This window comes from Amphibalanus amphitrite, unplaced genomic scaffold (genome assembly GCF_019059575.1).
Source record: "Amphibalanus amphitrite isolate SeventyFive unplaced genomic scaffold, NRLGWU_Aamphi_draft 001916F_arrow, whole genome shotgun sequence".
In the NCBI taxonomy this organism is placed as follows: domain Eukaryota; kingdom Metazoa; phylum Arthropoda; class Thecostraca; order Balanomorpha; family Balanidae; genus Amphibalanus; species Amphibalanus amphitrite.
This window is the reverse complement of record NW_024883409.1, coordinates 19,943-39,464: the sequence shown is the minus strand read 5'-3', so window position 1 is coordinate 39,464 and position 19,522 is coordinate 19,943. Positions and strand designations below refer to the sequence as shown.

General features: G+C 44.3%; 1 protein-coding gene across 1 annotated transcript in view; it reads left to right on the top strand.

The window, feature by feature from the left end:
- Positions 1-9,300: 9,300 nt before the first annotated feature.
- LOC122375771 (protein dimmed-like) overlaps positions 9,301-19,522 on the top strand; it is a 29,578-nt gene continuing 19,356 nt past the window's right edge. Inside the window, exons 1-3 of the mRNA XM_043355266.1 lie at positions 9,301-9,821; positions 10,686-10,815; positions 11,136-12,438. The gene's annotated coding sequence lies outside the window, so the exon portion shown is untranslated. The remainder of the gene's footprint in view (positions 9,822-10,685; positions 10,816-11,135; positions 12,439-19,522) is intronic.

Genomic DNA, 19,522 nt, shown 5'->3' with positions numbered 1-19,522 from the left:
GCCACAGCACTGAAATTCACAATGTCATAGCTTTTGGCAGAAAAAAAGAAAAGACTTGCCTAGGTAAAATTGGCTGAAAGTATGGCAGAGCAGGTCTTGATGCGTATGCCCATCCGTGTGCTTGCCGAAGCCGAACTGACTGCAACACATTAACTCTGACCCACCATGGTAGCTGGCATATCCTGAACTTTCACCACTCTAAACAAGACAACTTTCAGCCCTCAGCATTGTATTAAAACACTGTACATGGCAGTTGACACTCAAAATTTGTTTCAGTGCCATCCACGGACAACATCAGTCGCCATTCACCAGGCCAGTAAAAACAGAATAGATAATAGCTTCAAACCCATGTAGTCAGAGTTACTAGGTCTGCACCTCAAAACAAAATCCAGGTGACATTCACCACGCCAGTAAAAAAAAAAACAGGTAGGTACTTAGGTAACGTAACAGCTTCAAATCTGGTAACATGTTGGTCGGACTTAACACTACCATATGTACATGGAATAATATGATACCAAACAATAGTGCAACCATTCTGGACAACAAAAGTGTATGATAAAATTAATTTAGAATACTTTGGCAGCATGATTTACGAGCACAGGCAGGTGTTACCTACCAGCCTTCTCAATGCTCGTAAAACCAACATTGTAGTTTTGATTTTACCTTGATTTTACCTTACATGATAACACACTTGGCTGCAATGGCACATTTAATTTAACACTGTGAAAAGACCAGTTATAACCACTTCACAAGCACAATTGCACCTCATGCCGACATCCTTTTCCAAAGACCGTCAGTCAGCAGCGTCTTTCGTCAAAACTGGAAGATCAATCCCCTTTCAACTGTTAACATCAAAAATATTTCTTCATAGTGTGATCTCCTATGGGAACCTTGCGGGAAAAGAATTAATGTCAATTGTCAGCTCTTCAAATTTATTTGGACTTAAACTTGCAGTACCATATCCAGTTTTCTTTGATATTTTGTTTTTCATTCCATGTTGAAGTTGAACACCAAGCTCCAGATATAGCAGGCAGCTTGATCATCTTCGGCCTTGGTATAATATCAGTCCAAGTTCCAGTGGTGGGTATCTTCTAATATTCAAATTAAAATGAAAAGCAATAGGCTTTCTCAGCGCCGACGACGGATTTCACGTTGATAAAAAAGGGAGCTCAAGGTCAGCAAAACTCGGGTTCAAGGAATGGCGGGCGTTGAAATGACTGCTGACGTCATCAACAAACCGCTAATGGTTAAAGGAAATAGTTCACTTTTAACATGGGGTTTGGAACTGGAATAGCAGTTTTGTTGCTTGCGCTGAGACTAGCACAAATCAGAAGCTTTTATGCCCCAACGATCACCCTAGACGAAGATATTCCATTTTTCGTTCCGAAAAGAGTGCCTTGCAGAGGAATGCGTGCCTTGCTGAGGAATGCAGTCACGTCATCGTCAGCCAATCAGAATGCTGCTTACAGCCGATGGGTTTGTCCTACGCAATATGATTGGTCAATGCGTAATAAGCTTCCGCGTCAAACATTATTTTATATAGAATATAGTTCTTCTTATACTAAAATATAGAAAATAATCCTTTTTACAAAAACGTTTTGTTTTATTTTCTTATCATTTTGAGCATACAAAACATAAATCCATAGCAAAATACTAATTTCAGGAAAGTGAACTATTTCCTTTAAGAGATAGGGACTAAGCTGGTCCCACCCTGCAAGTAAAGGGAAGAAATTTCTTGAACACCATAAAGCTGCGGGGGTTGCGACCAGGATAAATGGTGGTTTCTGAGCCTGGCCGCAAACTTGGCTATCTCAACTCAAAACTAATGTTAAGGTGGGATGGTCCCTTTAACGGAAATTTCTGAGTATGAGCGGCCGGCCGGCCGGCCGGCCGTGGTCACGCTTTTGCGAGGCTTATATCTCAGCAACCACTTGACCGATTTACACGAGGTAATTTTTGTAGGGTAGCTTCATTCCTTCTACCAAGTATTGGACTATTCCTGATGCATGTAGGTGACCCCTTATGCACGTGCCACGTGCAAAAAGAAGAGGTGTCCGTTTTGTAATTGTTGCAATATCTCGGTAACTACTTGGCCGATTGCGCTGAAAGTTGGCATGTAGGTAGGCACCCACTTGGCACTGCATATCCATGTGCCAGAGTTGGGGTGCTGCTGCGCGTGCGCACGTGCAGGGGTCGTTTCCAGATCTCGAGAACGGCTCGACCGATTGCGCTCAAATTTGGTACACAGTTAGGGACCGGTTAGTAGGGTGCCGTGCACAAGTTAGTTGGGACCCATTTTGCACGTGCGCACGTGCAGGGTGCCGCTTCCAGATCTCGAGAACGGCTGGGCCGATTGTGCCCAAATTTAGCACGTCGCTAGAGACCGGTTAGTAGGATGCCGTGCACAAGTCAGTTGGAGGTACCCCCTCGCAATTTCGCACGTGCAAGGCCCACCCTCTCGCTCGCTCCGTTAGTCGCCCCAAAAGGCGTTATACTGGTGAGGTACCTCATCGAAACGCATCGACTGATATGCGACATGATCTATCTTAGTCACGAAATGACCTTAATGTGAGGTCAAGTTCTGACCTTGACATTTCGAGGTAAAAATGAGAGAAGAACGATCGTGCAAACAAAAATTCTCTACCTTTTTTTAGTTCAAAAGCTTTTCATGAAACCTATATTGACAAAAATTGTATTTTTACCCGTTTTTGGCTATGGAGCCTTAACCGTTGATCTGAACTCAATTCTGACGAAATATTGACGAAAGAGCTGTTCAAGATATATCGATTGCTTTTCTCCTATCGATTGCGCCCTCCTAGCTATCATAGTTTTTGGGATACCGGCACGTTTTCCGAAAAAAAATATCGCATCATTGCGAAGTTTGACATTTGATGGCATACGGTCAGATCAGGGCCGTCATGGCCGTCTGGCCATAGGAGGATATAGAGGGGGCTACCGGGCCATGCTCCCCCCCCCCCCAAAGCGCCCAGAAATGGCACAAAATCGACACATTTCTGGGCATAATAATTAAACAAAGGAACTTCCATTGGGCAAAGTTTGGGTTATATTACATGATAGGCAGTAAGGAAGCGAAATCCGAAGCATCCAAAGCATCCGTTCATCCAAAGCGTTAATCTATGATGGATTTTTATGTAGCTTTAAAATCCGATGATTTCTTGTCACAACGTAGGTGGGTACTGTTTGACCTTACGTCATCTAATTATTTCAAACACATAGTATCTTCAATGCAAATTGGCAATGTTTCACACGTCAACCTCTATTTTGAATCGATTGATAAGGGTGAAAAACGCATGAAGAGACGTATGTATCACATTTTAATCATGTGCTTGTGCATATCATTTTTATTCTCTAAGCATAGGTACAATTTGGTGCGTCAAGGGAGGTCAAACACGCCCAACGCCGTTCAGGAAAACGAGTGACTAACAACAATGTAAATGTCATTAAATCGCCGGTCCGCCCTTTGAATGCGGATAAAGAACGCACTACGACTGGGCGAATTTCGAGACTGGCCAAAAGCAATCACAGCCCGCTCCCAATATCCCGCTTGCAGTGCCCCTCCACCAGCACAGTTCACAATGTATCTGTGCATTCTCACTTGCATTATATACTACATATTTCGCTTGCAATGTGCCCTTTCCGATCAAAGCGTGTGCCCTATGCCACCTTTGGGACGCAGTGAAAAATCCTTAAAATATGCCCTGGTTCTGCGGCCATTTTTTGCGAAGTTATGTACCAAAGTACCAAACCCGCTGCTTGGGTCACGTTATGAAATGGGGCCTTGCCGGGGGAGATTTACGCTGTTTCATGATATGTATAAATTGCCAGGGCATAATCGTTTGAATAAAAAATTGGTTTGGAAGCAATTTTCTATGGAGGTACACACCATTTCAATGTCCTACCCAGCTCATATCGTCATAAATTTCGACCTACCCTCAAAAGTATTCATGCGTTATTCGAGCAGCAATTAGGCAAATTGCAAGCTCGCCACAGAGCACAAATCCTATAAGAGATAGTCCTTATTTAAAACATATGCTCATTGGATATTCAAGAAGGTTGCTCCTAAATATTGTGGTTCTAGCTTCAAAAACATGGATGTTATGAATGCCGATAGGTTTCGCGAGGCTACACCGGCCGGATCGCCCACTGTGCGCCGGCCGGTGACACTGACGTCACGGCCCCTCCGGCGAGGTCAGGGCGGCCGCCTCTGCTCGACACTGGCTGCCGGCGTGGCTCGCTGGCAGCCGCGGATAACAGCCGCGTTTACATAGGGATAGTTGCAAGCCTCTAGCTCCGCCTGTGATGTTGCAAAACATGCCAATGACGCTTTGCAATTTACACAATGATCTCATCTAAATATACGAAAAGTGCTACACCCGCGCCCCGCTGGGGGTCCTGGATTTCCACGCCCTGCTGGGGGGGGGGGGGGTGTTTGAACACCCCCCCCTTGTAACTCGGCTCCTGGGTCACGCAGCGATACGCGGAAGGCGGCGTTCGAAAGAGCGTAAAAAAATAATGACGAAATCACTTCGGTCAATTTTTTGGTCAGGTCAAAGGTCAGGTCACCAGAGGTTATTGAAGGCAAAATTTCGCCGATTTCCAGGTCGAATGTCGAAAATTTCCAAAAAGCTAACGCATAACTCGGGAACCAATAGAGCTACAGCGCCGCGGAAAAGCGCATTCGATAGCCCTATTAACGCCCTTTCTGAGTAATTCTCTCAGATTTGACCTAACGTCAACGGTTTTGCCTGCAGGGGGCAAAAGCTGCAAAAATGGCCGATTTTTTCGGAAACAGTTTTTCTGCAATAACTTTTGACCCAAGCCTTGTACGAGCTTACTTTTACCGGCATCGTGTTCCTCTCGTCAAGACGCATCGAATGAACTATAACTTGACCTTGAAAGGTCAACTTGAAAATTTGACCTCAGGTCAAGGTCATGACCTGACCGGAAAGGGTCATATTGCATATCAGTCGATCCGTATCGTCGAGCTGAACACATATAAGGCGTTTTCATCGCTCTAGCATGCCTCTATCAAAAGTTATTTGCGAAAAACTGTTAGATACCATTCGTGACCTAAGATGACCTCAGGGCACAAACAAGGGTCACGGACACCATTTTCATATTCAGTGTGTCTAAACCACTTGTAATTCGGTGTTTGGGAGTGTTTATAATGTCTTTTGTCCAAAAGAGGCGCATTTCAATTTTCTCCCATTGACTTATAATGGGGAGGTCGCAAAATTGACCTGACCTTAGGTCATCGATATCAAAATTCTGAGATATACATTTTGTACATGCTATTGCTCTTAGCAATCGCTGAAAGTTTCAAAGCGATCGGTCACTCGGTGTAGCTATGACAGACATTGAAACTTTTTATGAGGTGAGGTCACTTCAAGTGACCTGGTGACCTGACCTTGAATGACCTTGGTCTGAAATTTTCACAACATGTGTAGAATTGATGTATGATAAGGTGTACGAAAAACGGCGGCGCTCCGCGCCGCCGTTGTTGAGATATTCGCGAAAAACCACAAGGGGGGGTGTTCAAACACCCCCCCCCCCAGCAGGGCGCGGGTTAAAATTATCGCAGAAGAAGTGAGCAACAGCCCCGACAAAAATGCTATGTAACCGGGCATATTGTTTGGGTGGCAGGGAGCCGGATTTGTGCCGGACTTGGCGGTCCGAAACCATACTAACTCCGGAGCGCTACGGCAAAGACTGGCTAACCAGAGTCACCATCAAATTAATACCCACCCGCCTTTTAACTGTATGCTATACAGTATATATATATATATATATATATATATATATATATATATATATATATATATATATATATATATATATATATATATATATATATATTTATGTATATATATATATATATATATATATATATATATATATATATATATATATATATATATATATATATATATATATATATATATATATATATATATATATATATATATATAAACCATCACACTTTTGGTGAAAAATCAGATGTCTTCAGCGTACCGTGTAGATGAACGGGTCCTCAGAGATATCGTTCTTAAAAACATCCAGCCGGCACAAGACAATGTCAAAATCAAGCTCCAGATATACTACAAAAGTCGTAAAGTGCATTCACTGTTTATGAAAAACAAACCCACGCAGAACAATGACAAACTCAAACGCACCAACGTAATCTACAAGTATTCTTGCCCACACGAAGACTGCCTGCTTCGTAAAACAGATTACATTGGACTTACCACCACCACCCTTTCTCGGCGGCTCACAATGCACCTCCGTGACGGCGCACCCCATGACCACACAACACAGACACACCACAAACACATAACACAAGACTTGACGGACAACACGACTATCTTGACGATGTGCAACAACAGACGACGACTCCAAGTTCTTGAAGCTCTATACATTCGTAGAGAGAAGCCAAAGCTCAACAAGCAACTGTCGTCGTGCGTTACGCTAAGCTTATTCTCATAGGCCGGTAGTAGCATCATCCAAAACGATGTTAATATTGTACATAGATTACAGTGTAACATTGTATTGTGTGCGCGCTCGTGTAGTATGTTAAGCTTAACGGAGTACGGAACATTGTACATTGCTTCTCCGCAATGAGGATTCTACTCGCTAAGAACCTCGTTTTAACAAGTGTGAAAAACCAAAAATAACTGTCACAAAATGTCTCTTTGTTTGAAATCGTGTACCATGAAACATGTTTTACTTTATTTATCAACATTTGTGATCGCTCATGTCGTGCTAAACATAATTAAGCTTGAAAATGGTTTTGGAAAAGCCGAAACGTCGCTAGCTATAAATGAATACATGAACTTTGGGGATCTCATTTTTGACTTACCTCAGGATCAAAAACTTCTACTTCGACATATCGAACAAACACGCAAGAAGCTAACAAAAACAAGATATTCCCTGGCCTTCAACAAAACTTGTCTAAAAGAAAATGTTCTGCCAAAATACACTGATATATATATATATATATATATATATATATATATATATATATATATATATATATATATATATATATATATATATATATATATATATATATATATATATATATATATATATATATATATATATATATATGTGTGTGTTTGTAAACTTCGGCAATAAATCTTCTTTTAGACAAAGACCATTAAACGTAATAGCACTTTCACATTTCGCATTTCACATTATTTGAACGAGTGTCTCACAGTGTACTTGAAAATGAATGTATAATACATTCGAAACGCGTCGAACTTTAACGAATATTTTTACATGAACTTTGCCGATCTGATACATCGTATTGACGAAAACAGCAAGAAAATAGTCAATAAGATCATAAAAACACAAACAAAGCTTTCGAAATGTGAAAGTGCTATTACGTTTAATGGTCTTTGTCTAAAAGAATATATATATATATATATATATATATATATATATATATATATATATATATATATATATATATATATATATATATATATATATATATATATATATATATATATATATATATATATATATATATATATATATATATATATATATATATATATATATATATATATATATATATATATATTAGAGGGAGAGAGGTGAATTTACTTGCAAAAACACCGCTAATTATTCAGTACCTATGTCAAGGTTGTGAAAAACCGTTTTAACAACGTGTTGGCGACCACCAGCTGACAACGTGAACAGTCCTAGTGTGAATACATGTCAAATTTAACAATGAAAACTGAAAATGCGCATTGGAAGTCAAAGGAAATGCGTTATATGGCCATATATGTCACCATGCATTATCAAAATATAATGTTGCAAGTGCGCGGTTGCTGCAACGTACCAATAAAACGTTGTCACAACGTTTTACCACAACTTTAGGACCAAACCATGGCTTCACAACGTTCAGAACGTTGCTAGAACGTAATTAAAACGTAATTTCGCAACTTACCGAAACACGACGTTGTGACAACGTTGTACTAACGTTTCCTGTTAGCTGGGTAGGTAAAGTTAAGTATGCTAAAAGATGGCTGGCCATTGTGTTTTTATCTTGTATTTAGTAGTATATACGAATTAATTTGTTTAATTCAAATGTCACTACACCGTGTCATCATCTCATTGCTCTGCGATGGCCTTTTTCGGACGAAGCAGCCTGCTCTCGGCAAAATAAGCCAACAAATCCTTTTTTTAATTCACAATGACTAAGCCTAGGTTGATCTCTTGTAGCCTGACTCATGAATGCATGCTATGAGGGCTGAGGCAATAAAGAGGATTGAGGTCGCATTGTTTTTCCAAAACACAACTGTTCACAATCAGCACGACCATGGAGCATCAGAATTCAGATGGTTAAAATAGTCTTCGTTGAACCTCTCAGAAACAATACATCGGAGTTCGGACTACAATGCGCGAGCTCCGGTTACATGGAAACCAGCGTCCAGCACTGCTTGACACACGTGCTGAGATTGCTTTATTGCATTGTGTCTGCATCCGGCGGCATATAATGCACGATTACGCTAATATTGCTGACCAATGCGACACATTGTTTGTCATGGGTTACTTCTATCGTAGAGCTACAATTGGACGAATATTACCGAGTGATTGATGTATGTATGCTGTTCTTAACGTGGTGCTTTTATGCATACGTATATCTAGGCACTGTGACCCATGTAAGAAATCGATTGTAGATGAAGTTCCTAAGAAAATATTTCAAAATCATAAGCAACTTTACATTTTGCTTGATTAAATGTTAGCAATAATGTTTTTATATTGCAAATAAAAATGAACGCAGGACGTACCATCGACAGCGACCCATGGCTAGAGGCGAACGGTACATTTCAAGCCATCCGGCATCCACATTTAAACGCTCCGGCCTCTGAACCCAGCGAGGCTATGCTTCTTACTCCAAGTAGAAGCCATCCACATTCCTCTCAAGTCCCAACTAGTTAGGTATAAAGGTTTAATTTGGGCAGTGATAAGCTGTTGGAAAAGCCACACTATAGCGTATTAGCTGCTTATGAGATCAATGCATCATAACTCAAAATTTGGCCATGAGAAGAGCTTATCATTTTCTTAGCCAATGTATTTCCTTGGAGATAAAGCTGTCTATTGAATGAAGTTTGAGCAATGAGCATTGCCGGCAATCGGTGCATCCCAAGTGGCGAAACTTGGTGATTTCTGCAGGATTTACTGGAAACAATGACAACATCGACACCCTCAGACGCAGTACCGAGGCGCTGGAAAATCCGGCCTAAAGACGCACGGAAAACCGGTTTCCGTGCAGAGAGGATTGCAAGGAGATAGGGGCATTGAGCGCAGCTGCTGAGGTTCAACCTACATTCAGTTTAACCCTGAGCACAGAATGACGTACAATATACCTAACATATGTGACATTGCCAAAAATACAGGACCATGAACAGAAGCCTTGATTGAACAAATCAATGGCATTTCTCAAATCTCTCTATAACATCTCCTAACTAAAACTTGCATATCTGTGAGAGAGCACATGTTGTGCACTCAATGTGCAGGTTATCGAAATTGCAAAGCTTGTCTGACTAGTTCTCTCCGCCGCCGCGAGATGTCTCCGCTGTCGTGCTAATCCAAGGAAGCGGGAGGGCTCGGGAGGGCTTGCGGTCGCCCTGCGGTCTCGAGTGACGGCGCACTGCTCCTCTGACAGGGCACGCGGTGGTGGTGACCTGCTATTGCGAAGATGCAGCTGGCGGTGGTTTTACTGTTTGTGACTGTGTGTGTGATCGGTGGAGAGGCTGCAGCACGTTTCGAACCGTCGGAAATTCACCCAGGTGAGAGTATGCTTCAAGTTGTATTTTGTACCTTAAAAAAAACTCGGTTTTATCGGACAGTTTTGTGGTCTTTTCGGGGTCTTTATTGCCTCTGCTTCAGCGAATTGCATTGTCAACTTTGTCACATTTCATAAAAATCTCGAAATTGGCGATGACTTGGCGCCACGAATGCCACGAAATACATGCGCTTTAAAGGGACCCTCCCACCTTAACATTAGATTTGAGTTGAGATAGCCAAAATGGGGTCCCTGGCTCACAATTACCGGTTTCGGCACTCACAACATCGAGAAATGCCTTAAATCGGAAATATTGAATTTCAAAATTGCAGCATTTTGATTCAGAGGGGCTAATGCTTAGGAATACCCCTCTGAATGTGTGACGTCAGCGCAGATATCTAACGATTTTTAAATGTTTGACTAAAACGTTTTGTAGCACGCGGTGGTATATGCTATTTGCGCGCAACATCTGCCGCAAACGCCGCACTTCTAAAATAAAGTCGCTAGAAACAGCGGAGATCCCAAAAAAGTAAACAAAAGTAAAAGTCTAATATCTTGAAAACCGGTGAACATTTTTCGGTGAAATTTGGTAGATATTCGTTTTCGCTCTTTCTGAACCGAGCGACATCATTTTCATGCCAATTCATAAACTTTTTTGAAGGTGGGAGGGTCCCTTTAAAATTCGCTTCCTCTCTACGGTGACTCAAAAACGATGACACAATTTAAAACAAAAACAAAAAACAAGTGCATGTCACCCGCCCATATTTTATTGTTAACACGAGGAAAATACAGTTAATGCTCTAAAAATGTAATTTGTGTAACATCTTTGCATGTAAATGTGACTGTTCCTTTTACACATCTGTTGCAGGCCACGAAAAAGAATGCTACGTTCATGAGATCAGAGGTTACCTGAAGCCGGGCAAAAAGAGATATCTGGCAAACTGTTCGGTCGTGGAGTGCACGAAAGAAAGGGGCGCTCTATATCTGTCCTTTTTATCGTAAGTATTATACATTAGCATGCATTATAAATTATAAACAAAGTACCTAGATGTAAACAACAGGTATAGCCACACAAGCTCTTTACACCTTAATTGGATAGGTAATAAAATCTCGAAAGCGGCGAGCAACATTCGTTTATAGAAATATCTTTCGCCAATCAATTTGAGTTTGACCATCTGCAGCGCTTCATTCTAATTGAATTCGATAGGACATTTTTAGCGCTGAGTACCTCTACCTAAGTTGCAATCTTTCTTTCTACGATCAACTATATATGCAATCGTTACACCGTGGGTCCTAACATCATTTCGTTTGTTTTCAGGTGCGGCGTGGTCGCTCACCACCCCTCGTGCACACCGATACCCACTTCTCGGTTCGCTGTCTACCCAGAATGCTGCATAGAGTACGACTGTCCTCCTGGGGCTGGCATCTCAAGAGTCGGCTAGCTGCAGTGATGCCATATGAAGTTTTTGTACGCAATTGCATGTGATGCTCTTATGTAGTTTGAGCGGTCCCGAGGTTTCACTTCACTGACCTGTGTAACTTGCGATCTCCTTGTGGATTGTGATGTCTTACGCGTGTTTGCTGGTGCTTTCTTTTTGACTTTAGAAGTATCTGCTAAAAATGGAAATATATTTTCTTCTAAAGTCAACCTGTGGGTGGAGAATATATTTTTGAAACAGGAGCATTTACCAAACGTGGTTCCAGCAGGCTTGAGCAATTGCGATCGTGCATCATACAGGGCTTTGTTAAACTACTCGTGATTAGTTTCGGATGCCATTTCATAGAAGTGTGCCAAATATCAGCGGTTTACTCACCACACAGATTACCACAACTCAACGGTTTACACAACCGAAACCGGTAAACCAAGCGTTTAAACTTTATCGACGATGGCGTGCATATTAAAAATAAAAAATAAAAAACACATCAAAACTAAATTAAATAAGATCACTCATAATGGTGGCGTAAAACAACATTGCAAACATGTATGAGGTACACCATCTTCTAAATGCATAAGCGCTGACATCCTTTCTTACATCTTTTGTCCGATTCTAGGAAAGGGCATTCAAGATCATTCTAGCGGACGCTTACGTGCTTGACTGTGAAATTTGACGAGATGAACATGAACAACTTCGTTTAATCCCTGTTGTTTATATAATGGCTCCGGAAGAGTCAGCATGAAAATGCCACGAAATACCACAGCTCGTCTACGTCGCTGATTCAAATCAAATCTGATCCTCCAGCCACAAATCAGCTTCACTTACCGCAATCAAGTCTCGACAGGCACACCAATAAGGGCGAATCACGCCCGCGACGAGCGCCAAAATGAGCCTTACGGTCGACATGTCCCTTTAAACTCGACACCGGGAGAGCCAGAGTGGCCCCCCACCCCCACCCCCTCCCCCAAATCGATTTGGTCTCGGTGACGTTCTGTGATGACGTCACGCAGGCCAGGCCGGGGGACCTGTTGCTCTGGCTCGGGCGGGGGCGGGGGCGGGGGCGGCAGAAGACACGCGTGCGCCGGTTTGGTCTCGCGCTCACCGACGGTGTTACCACTGCCAGTTGCTCGCCTGAGGGCACGAGCGCAGGTTGGACGTCCGTGACGTCAGAATCAGCTGACTCAGGTGAGGCTGCCACTGACGGCTGTCGTGGAGAGCTGGGCTGGTGTTTATATTGAGACACTATGATAGTCGTCGGGTGTGTTTTTGTGCAATAAAAATGTATTTCATCATTGGTCAAACAATTTCGAAACAAATGGGTCACGAAATATAATTATTATGCTTTGGTATTAGCTATTACATGTCTGTATTCTCGATATGTATTCTCGCTCGGCAATACCACTCCGGGCGTCGCTTAATTGTGATAAGGTTAAGATTCACGCGCAAATACCTGGCTAACTTACATGTTACAGCAATAACCAAGCGAGCAGCAATCACATGGTTATTGCCACCCATCATTCCCTGATTTTTACGAGAAGCAAATGTCCAAACATCCATGTTTGTGACTTGTTGTGCCATAGTCCTGCGCATCTTCGTCACTTATTGCAATGCTGAATAGTCGTCGTTAAACGCTTGATTAGGGAAGCAACAAATGAACACATGTAAAAATGTTCAACAGGTAATGCTGGGTCCCAGAGAGCATGCGCAGAACACACCCTATAGACTCATTGTGAAAAGAAACAAAAATAACTAGCTCTGTAGACTGCAGGTATACGCTTAAAAAAAACATTCGTAACATATCCCCATATAAATCCCCCAAAGTGTGCATCTCAAATTTTCCGACCTTCGAAAGCATCTGGAAAGTAGGAAGCGTTATTTGCTGTATGGTGGAGGAAAAAACTTCAACGCCTGCCACACCTTGAATGATATTTGGTTCAAATGTGAGGCATATTTCCATCTTATCTGACGTCACTCCACATAACCGCCGGATGCCGGTTCCCGAGCTGCCAGAAACGGTGAAAAGGAACGATACCACACCTCCGAAATTGGTTACGGTTGGCTCAATTCGATAGCTCTGCTCGATACATGTTGAATGTATGAGACGGAGACGTCGGTGGTATCTGCGTTTCAATGGCAAGCAATCAGCCTCGTGTTGTTTTGTAACACATTGCAATGTAGCGATACGAAAGGTCTCCAAATTCCTCCGTTAAATGTTGATAACTTCTTAATTGGTTTTCTAAGTGAAAACAGTCACGATATGACAAAAGTTAACAAGTCAGTAGACAGTATCACATGCTTCACACTGCACCGTGCAGTATGTAATTGTAGAGTCCCCGATGGCTCAGATAGCATATACGAGTAGACCTAGCATGTAGATTAATTTCCCAGACCACCACTCTTTACCCCAACTCAACATCCCCTAGCAACACACAGCGTGGGATTCTTCCGGTTAACCACAGACATATTAATAGATGAAAGTGCAAGTTTCTCACAATTCCCACCCACAAGACTAATGCATCTCGAGCTATAACTAATGTTAGTTCGAACGCCCACTGACCCAGTGATGCCTTTGGCTGACTGCATAGTCAAATGAAAGCTGACGGATCATTCAGAACTGATCGGATTAATTCATTATCCCTCTGATTTAATCGACTTTGGAGAGTTTAATAGTGCTAAGAATGCATAATGCCTGATGAAACCGTTTAGCTTAATTGGCAACAATCAATGTCAGTCAGCCCCATGACAACCGATCATGTATTGTAGCAGCACGCCTACAAAGCAGCATGCCAGTACAAGAACATCTTTATCGGTTTGAACAAACAGGGGTGAGGAAATAAAAGCAAGCCAGAGTTTTCTCTCGGCGTTCTAAAAACAGCAGTCTTAAAATCACACTGTTCTGTTATTGACTTCATATCAGTGATTCCCAATTCATTGGTATTGATACAGTTACAAGAGAGATCCGTGTCGTATTGGTGCCCTACCTCATGTCTCGGCAAGCGAATCGAAGCTCCGAAGCATTACTAAGGCAGGAACAGTGATTGTCACCCACAGAATACGCAGCGGATGGGTGACATATAGCCCCAGTACCGTCTATTGCGTGCCAGCGTCGTATCCGATCCGCACAATTGACGATAATTACACCCAGGCTGAGGTAAACAAGGGTGGCGTACACACAGACATACAGACACACAGACAGACAGACAGACAGACAGACAGACAGACAGACAGACAGACAGAGTGCCGCACACAAACACACAACCGCCGTCACCTCACCTCGAGATACGCCAAAGTGGGTCGTCATTTTGGGACGCATAGTTGTAAATGTGTCATTTATCTGGACACAATATCACTCTTGCAATATTGCGTCCCTGAGAGCGGTGGAACGGGGACAGCAGTTTGTTACGTTAGTCTGCGGCAGAGTCGAGAGGTATATGCTGTATATTGTAGAGGGTACTAAGAGGGAAGGGATGTGCAGCAGAGAGTGGAGTGTGGAGTCAGTGAGTGTAAAGTGGAGTGTACGTGAGAGTGGAAATGTATGCTGATTGTTAGAGGGCCTGAAAAAGGTCGGGGGATTTATTGAAATATCTCACATCTCTCCTCTCTCTCTCTCTCTCTCTCTCTCTCTCTCTCTCTCTCTCTCTCTCTCTCTCTCTCTCTCTCTCTCTCTCTCTCTCTCTCTCTCTCTCTCTCTCTCTCTCTCTCTCTCTCTCTCTCTCTTCTCTTCTCTTCTCTTCTCTTCTCTTCTCTTCTCTTCTCTTCTCTTCTCTTCTCTTCTCTTCTCTTCTCTTCTCTTCTCTTCTCTTCTCTTCTCTTCTCTTCTCTTCTCTTCTCTTCTCTTCTCTTCTCTTCTCTTCTCTTCTCTTCTCTTCCCTATGTCTCTCTCTATCTATCTATCTCCTCTCTCTCTCTCTCTCTCTCTCTCGCCTCTCCAGCTACCTTTATTTGTAACATATCCTAGTCGTTTTCTTGATAAAGTCACGGAGATCCCTATCGTCGGTATATCAAATTTTCACCACCCTGAATGCTGTCAAAGCACACAACAACGAAAAGAAAATGACATCTGCAGTCACCATCAACTATTGCCTTTGTCCGTGAAATTCCCAGGTCTGCAAACCATAAATCCTTTCAGGGAAGATGTGTTGTGATTCACCCAAGCATGTGCCCAACAAAGCGGCTCAAATCGAAAGCCGAGCTGTGGTACAGTTGTTTGCAGGGTCAATAGGTAAGGTAATAAAGTATGAATGTATTTGAAACGCCGTGATCATCCTAGTGTAAGACAGGGCATCGAAAAAGAAAGGTTATACAGTTATTTTAGCACTGTAAGGCCTTAACAGTAGAACTACATAAAGTACATAAAAAGGAAGCGCGACTTTACTCTTGCAAGAGCTGTTGTCAGCAGGGGCGGATCCAAGGGGGGGGTCACATGGGTCATGGCCCCCCCCCCTTGAGGCCCAGGGGCCCAAAGACCTGCCAGGGGCACCACCGGCCTATCAGGGGTATCACAGTCCTGACAGGGGCACCACAGGACCGCCAGGGGCACCACAGGCCTAGCAGGGACACCACGGGCCTGGTGCCCCTGGGCCCTGACAGGACTGTAACGCCCCTGACAAGCCTGAAGTGTCCCCGGCAGGCACGTGGTGCCCCTGACAGGCCTGAGGCGCCCCTGCAAGGCCGGTGGTGCCCCTGGCAGGCCTGTGGTGTCCATGGCAGGCCTGTGGTGCCCTTGCTAGGCCTCTGGTGCCCCTGACAGGCTTGTAATGCCCCTGGAAGGACTGTGGTGCCCCTGGCAGGCCTCTGGTGCCCCTGACAGGCTTGCGGTGCCCTTGGAAGGACTGTGGTGTCCCTGGGCCCTGACAAGCCTGAGGTGCCCCTGACAGGCCCGTGGTGCCCTTGTTAGGCCTGTGGTGCCCCTGGCAGGCCTCTGGTGCCCCTGGCAGGTCTGTGGTGCCCCTGGCAGGTCTGTGGCGCCCCTGGCAGACCTGTGTTGACTGGTGCCCCTGCTAGGTCGCTGGTGCCCCTCACAGACCTGTGGTGCCCCTGGGCCTTGACAAGCCTGAGATGCCTGGCTATGACAGGCTCGTGGTGCCCCTGATAGAACAGTGGTGCCCTTGCTAGGCCTGTAGTGCCCCTGGCAGGCCTCTGGTGCCCCTGCTACCCCTGCGCCCGGAGAGGACTATGGTGCCCCTGAAAAGCCTGAAGTGCCTCTCGACAGGCCCGTGGTGCCCCTGACAGGCCCAAGTTACCCCTGCGAGGTCGGTGGTGCTCCTGACAGGCCTCTGGTGCCCCTGGCAGGTCTGTGGTGCCCCCCTGGCAGGCCTGTGTTGACTGGTGCCCCTGCTAGGCCGCTGGTGCCCCTCACAGGCCTGCGGTGCCCCTGGAAGGACTGTGGTGCCCCTGCCCCTAGGGGTGCTCATGGGCCCAACAGGCCGGCGTTGTGCCCCTGACAGGCCTGTCGTGTATACTTGCTAGACCTGTGGTGCCCCTGCTTCCTGGCAGGCCTGTGGTGCCCCTGCTTCCTGGCGGGCCTGTGGCGCCCCTACAAGGCCGTAGGTGCCCCTGACAGGTTTGTGGTGTCCCTGGGAGGACTTTGGTGCCCCTGACAAGCCTGAAGTGTCAAGGACAGACCCTTTAGACGCCAGGGTCAAGTTCGTCGGACTGACAACGATTCGCTTACCTGATAACGTTCCTGGTAAGTACTCACTACTCAGCGTCCACAACATATATACACATAACACATTCATATATACTTGCTTACAATTGGTAAATGTGGTTGTGGGTAAGAGTTAAGATACTGACTAAAAATAAAAAAATAAAAAAACTGAAAATGGGGGCACCACCAAAATTAAGTGGACGAAATCCGTTGAGTTTTTAATTTTGGGTATAGGTAGGGGCACCACTTCGATTCATGACCCTCCCCTTGGAGTTTTCCTGGATCCGCTTCTGGTTGTCAGTTCATTTGTAGGTACAGTCCACAGCAGAAGTAATGTGGGGTTTCATTCATAGGTATGTTCTGCCTCTGAAGCTTAGGAACGATTAGCCAGACTACAATGAAACTTTGATTGTAGCTTATATGTATCGTCACCCTTGCAGCTGCAACTTTAGCTATTGACATCTTCTTTTCGATCACTCCGCATTAATTAAACAATCGCCAGTCAAAGCCAACCGTTGAGATTGGTAAAACCCTACATTACTTTAGCGGTGGGCTGTACCTACTTACAATGGGATTGGTGATCTTGATGACAGTTTTTTTGTGATTGATAATGCATTTGACTTCCTCGAGACATGTGTCAGTCTATGGATGAAGCAGCTAAATCTCTAAGGATTTGATTGGTGAGAACGTAATTTACGGTCGCTTACAGACAATACCATTTCTTTAATGTTGTTGAGCGCTTGTGCGAGGAACATTAGTAAAAGCAGTTTTAGTATCATATGACCTTTCCTCTTAAAATATAAATTAGCAAAAAGGATATATTGATAGGGGAGAGTGGGGTAAGATGCCCAGGGTGGGAAAGACGCCCCACCCCCTCTAGCGGCGAAACAAAGAATCGAACCTGGAAATTAATGTTCTTAGCGTAAAGCGGAAGTCTGCCTTGTTAACTGCACAAAAATTGGCGAATCTCAGTTGGGCAACGGCTGGCTGGTGATTGCATGTTTTTTATTTGCTGCTTTCAAAAAATATTTTGGTGTCAAAACATTTTAAATATCAAAGAAGGATGATAATTTTTGCGTCCCTTGCAATAGTCGTGATACATTAACATGCGTGTACTGTGTTCCAGACAGTTTGTTTCAGGGTGTAGTTTTATGGCTAACAAATTGTAGTGATTTAATGTTACTTCGGTACCTTGGGGTAAGATGCCCCCTGTCCTGATGGGGAAAGACGCCCCCCTAAATCCGTAGGCTGTCCTTCAAGCAGCCCGTCAAATCATTTATTACATACTTGTGATGAGAGACAAAAGCCGATATGGGACTATTGAGAGCCCAGTACGGTCGGGTGCTCCCCATGCCGGTCTCTCGGCCCACGCAGCGACTTTTTGGGCGGCATCTGACTCTGAGAGCCCTCACGACGGCCTCTGTGGGCCCCTTTATTGGCTCCAGGGCCCCTCACGACATCCTTTGAGGGTTCCCACGTTGGCTCCACGGGCCGCGCTGGCATCTGAGGTCCCCACGATGGGCTCGAGGGCCCTCAAGCATCATGAAGACCTATAAGGGCCCCACAGTGGTCTCCGAACGCCACCACGGAGGCTTGTTTGGCCGCGCTGGACTATGATGGCCCTAACGATGACCTCTGAAGCCCCTTACGACTACTTTTGAGGGCCCTTACGATGACGTTTGGTGTCTACTGCAGGCTCGAAGAGACTACGGATTCGTTCAGGTGATTCACGTGCCCATTTATGTCACTTATAGTGCAGGGGGCATCTTCCCCAACGCCAGGGGGCGTCTTTCCCACCATGTGGGGTAAGATGCCCCCTTTCACTTCTTCAGGAAAATGCTTAATAGCAAAAAAAAGTTTTCATATTTCAGGCACGAAAGTGTGACATTTTTGGAGAAAAATGATGTCTGCTTCCGTTGAAACTCCAAGTTTTTGCTTTCGGATCGTCATTTTCGAATAATATATGACATAGTAAAACCCTGGGCATCTTTCCCCACTCTCCCCTATTGATATTTCGATTACAGATCTTCGTCGGAATTGTTAACAAAAGACAGAATAAGAATACATTTCTTGCCTGCTCCTTTCTTTATCTCCTATTTCACTATTCGTTATCACGAGCAATTAAATCTAAAGTACATCCATTTTACAAATCATGATTACTTTTAGTCGACATACGAATACACGTAACTGAAATTTGTTAAGCCTTCCCTCCCTCCCTTGCCCCCTCTCTCTCTCTCTCCCTCTCCCTCTCTCTTCCAAACTTCCCAGAATATCCCCCATTCTTAGACCGTTTCGATGTGCCCAACGGTCACCTAACAAAATTAGCTGTCCAAAGTCGCCTGGGGGACTGAGAATCAGCATCGTACTGTGCTCTGAAAGACAGCAAATCAGCGTTATATCGGACCAATGTGAGCCAGAAGCCCCTGTCAGCGTTCTATTGCGTCACGGGACCAATGTCAGAGAGTGTACTCGGGTCATGCCCGTGGGGCATGACCAGTCATCCGGTCACGTGTCTTACACCAGACTATAAAAAAACAATGCTAAACGTAATTTGTTCCTATGAGAAAGAAGGCGGCAGGGTTCCTGGGTTCCTCCTAAGCACCTCTCAGACAGCTGTCA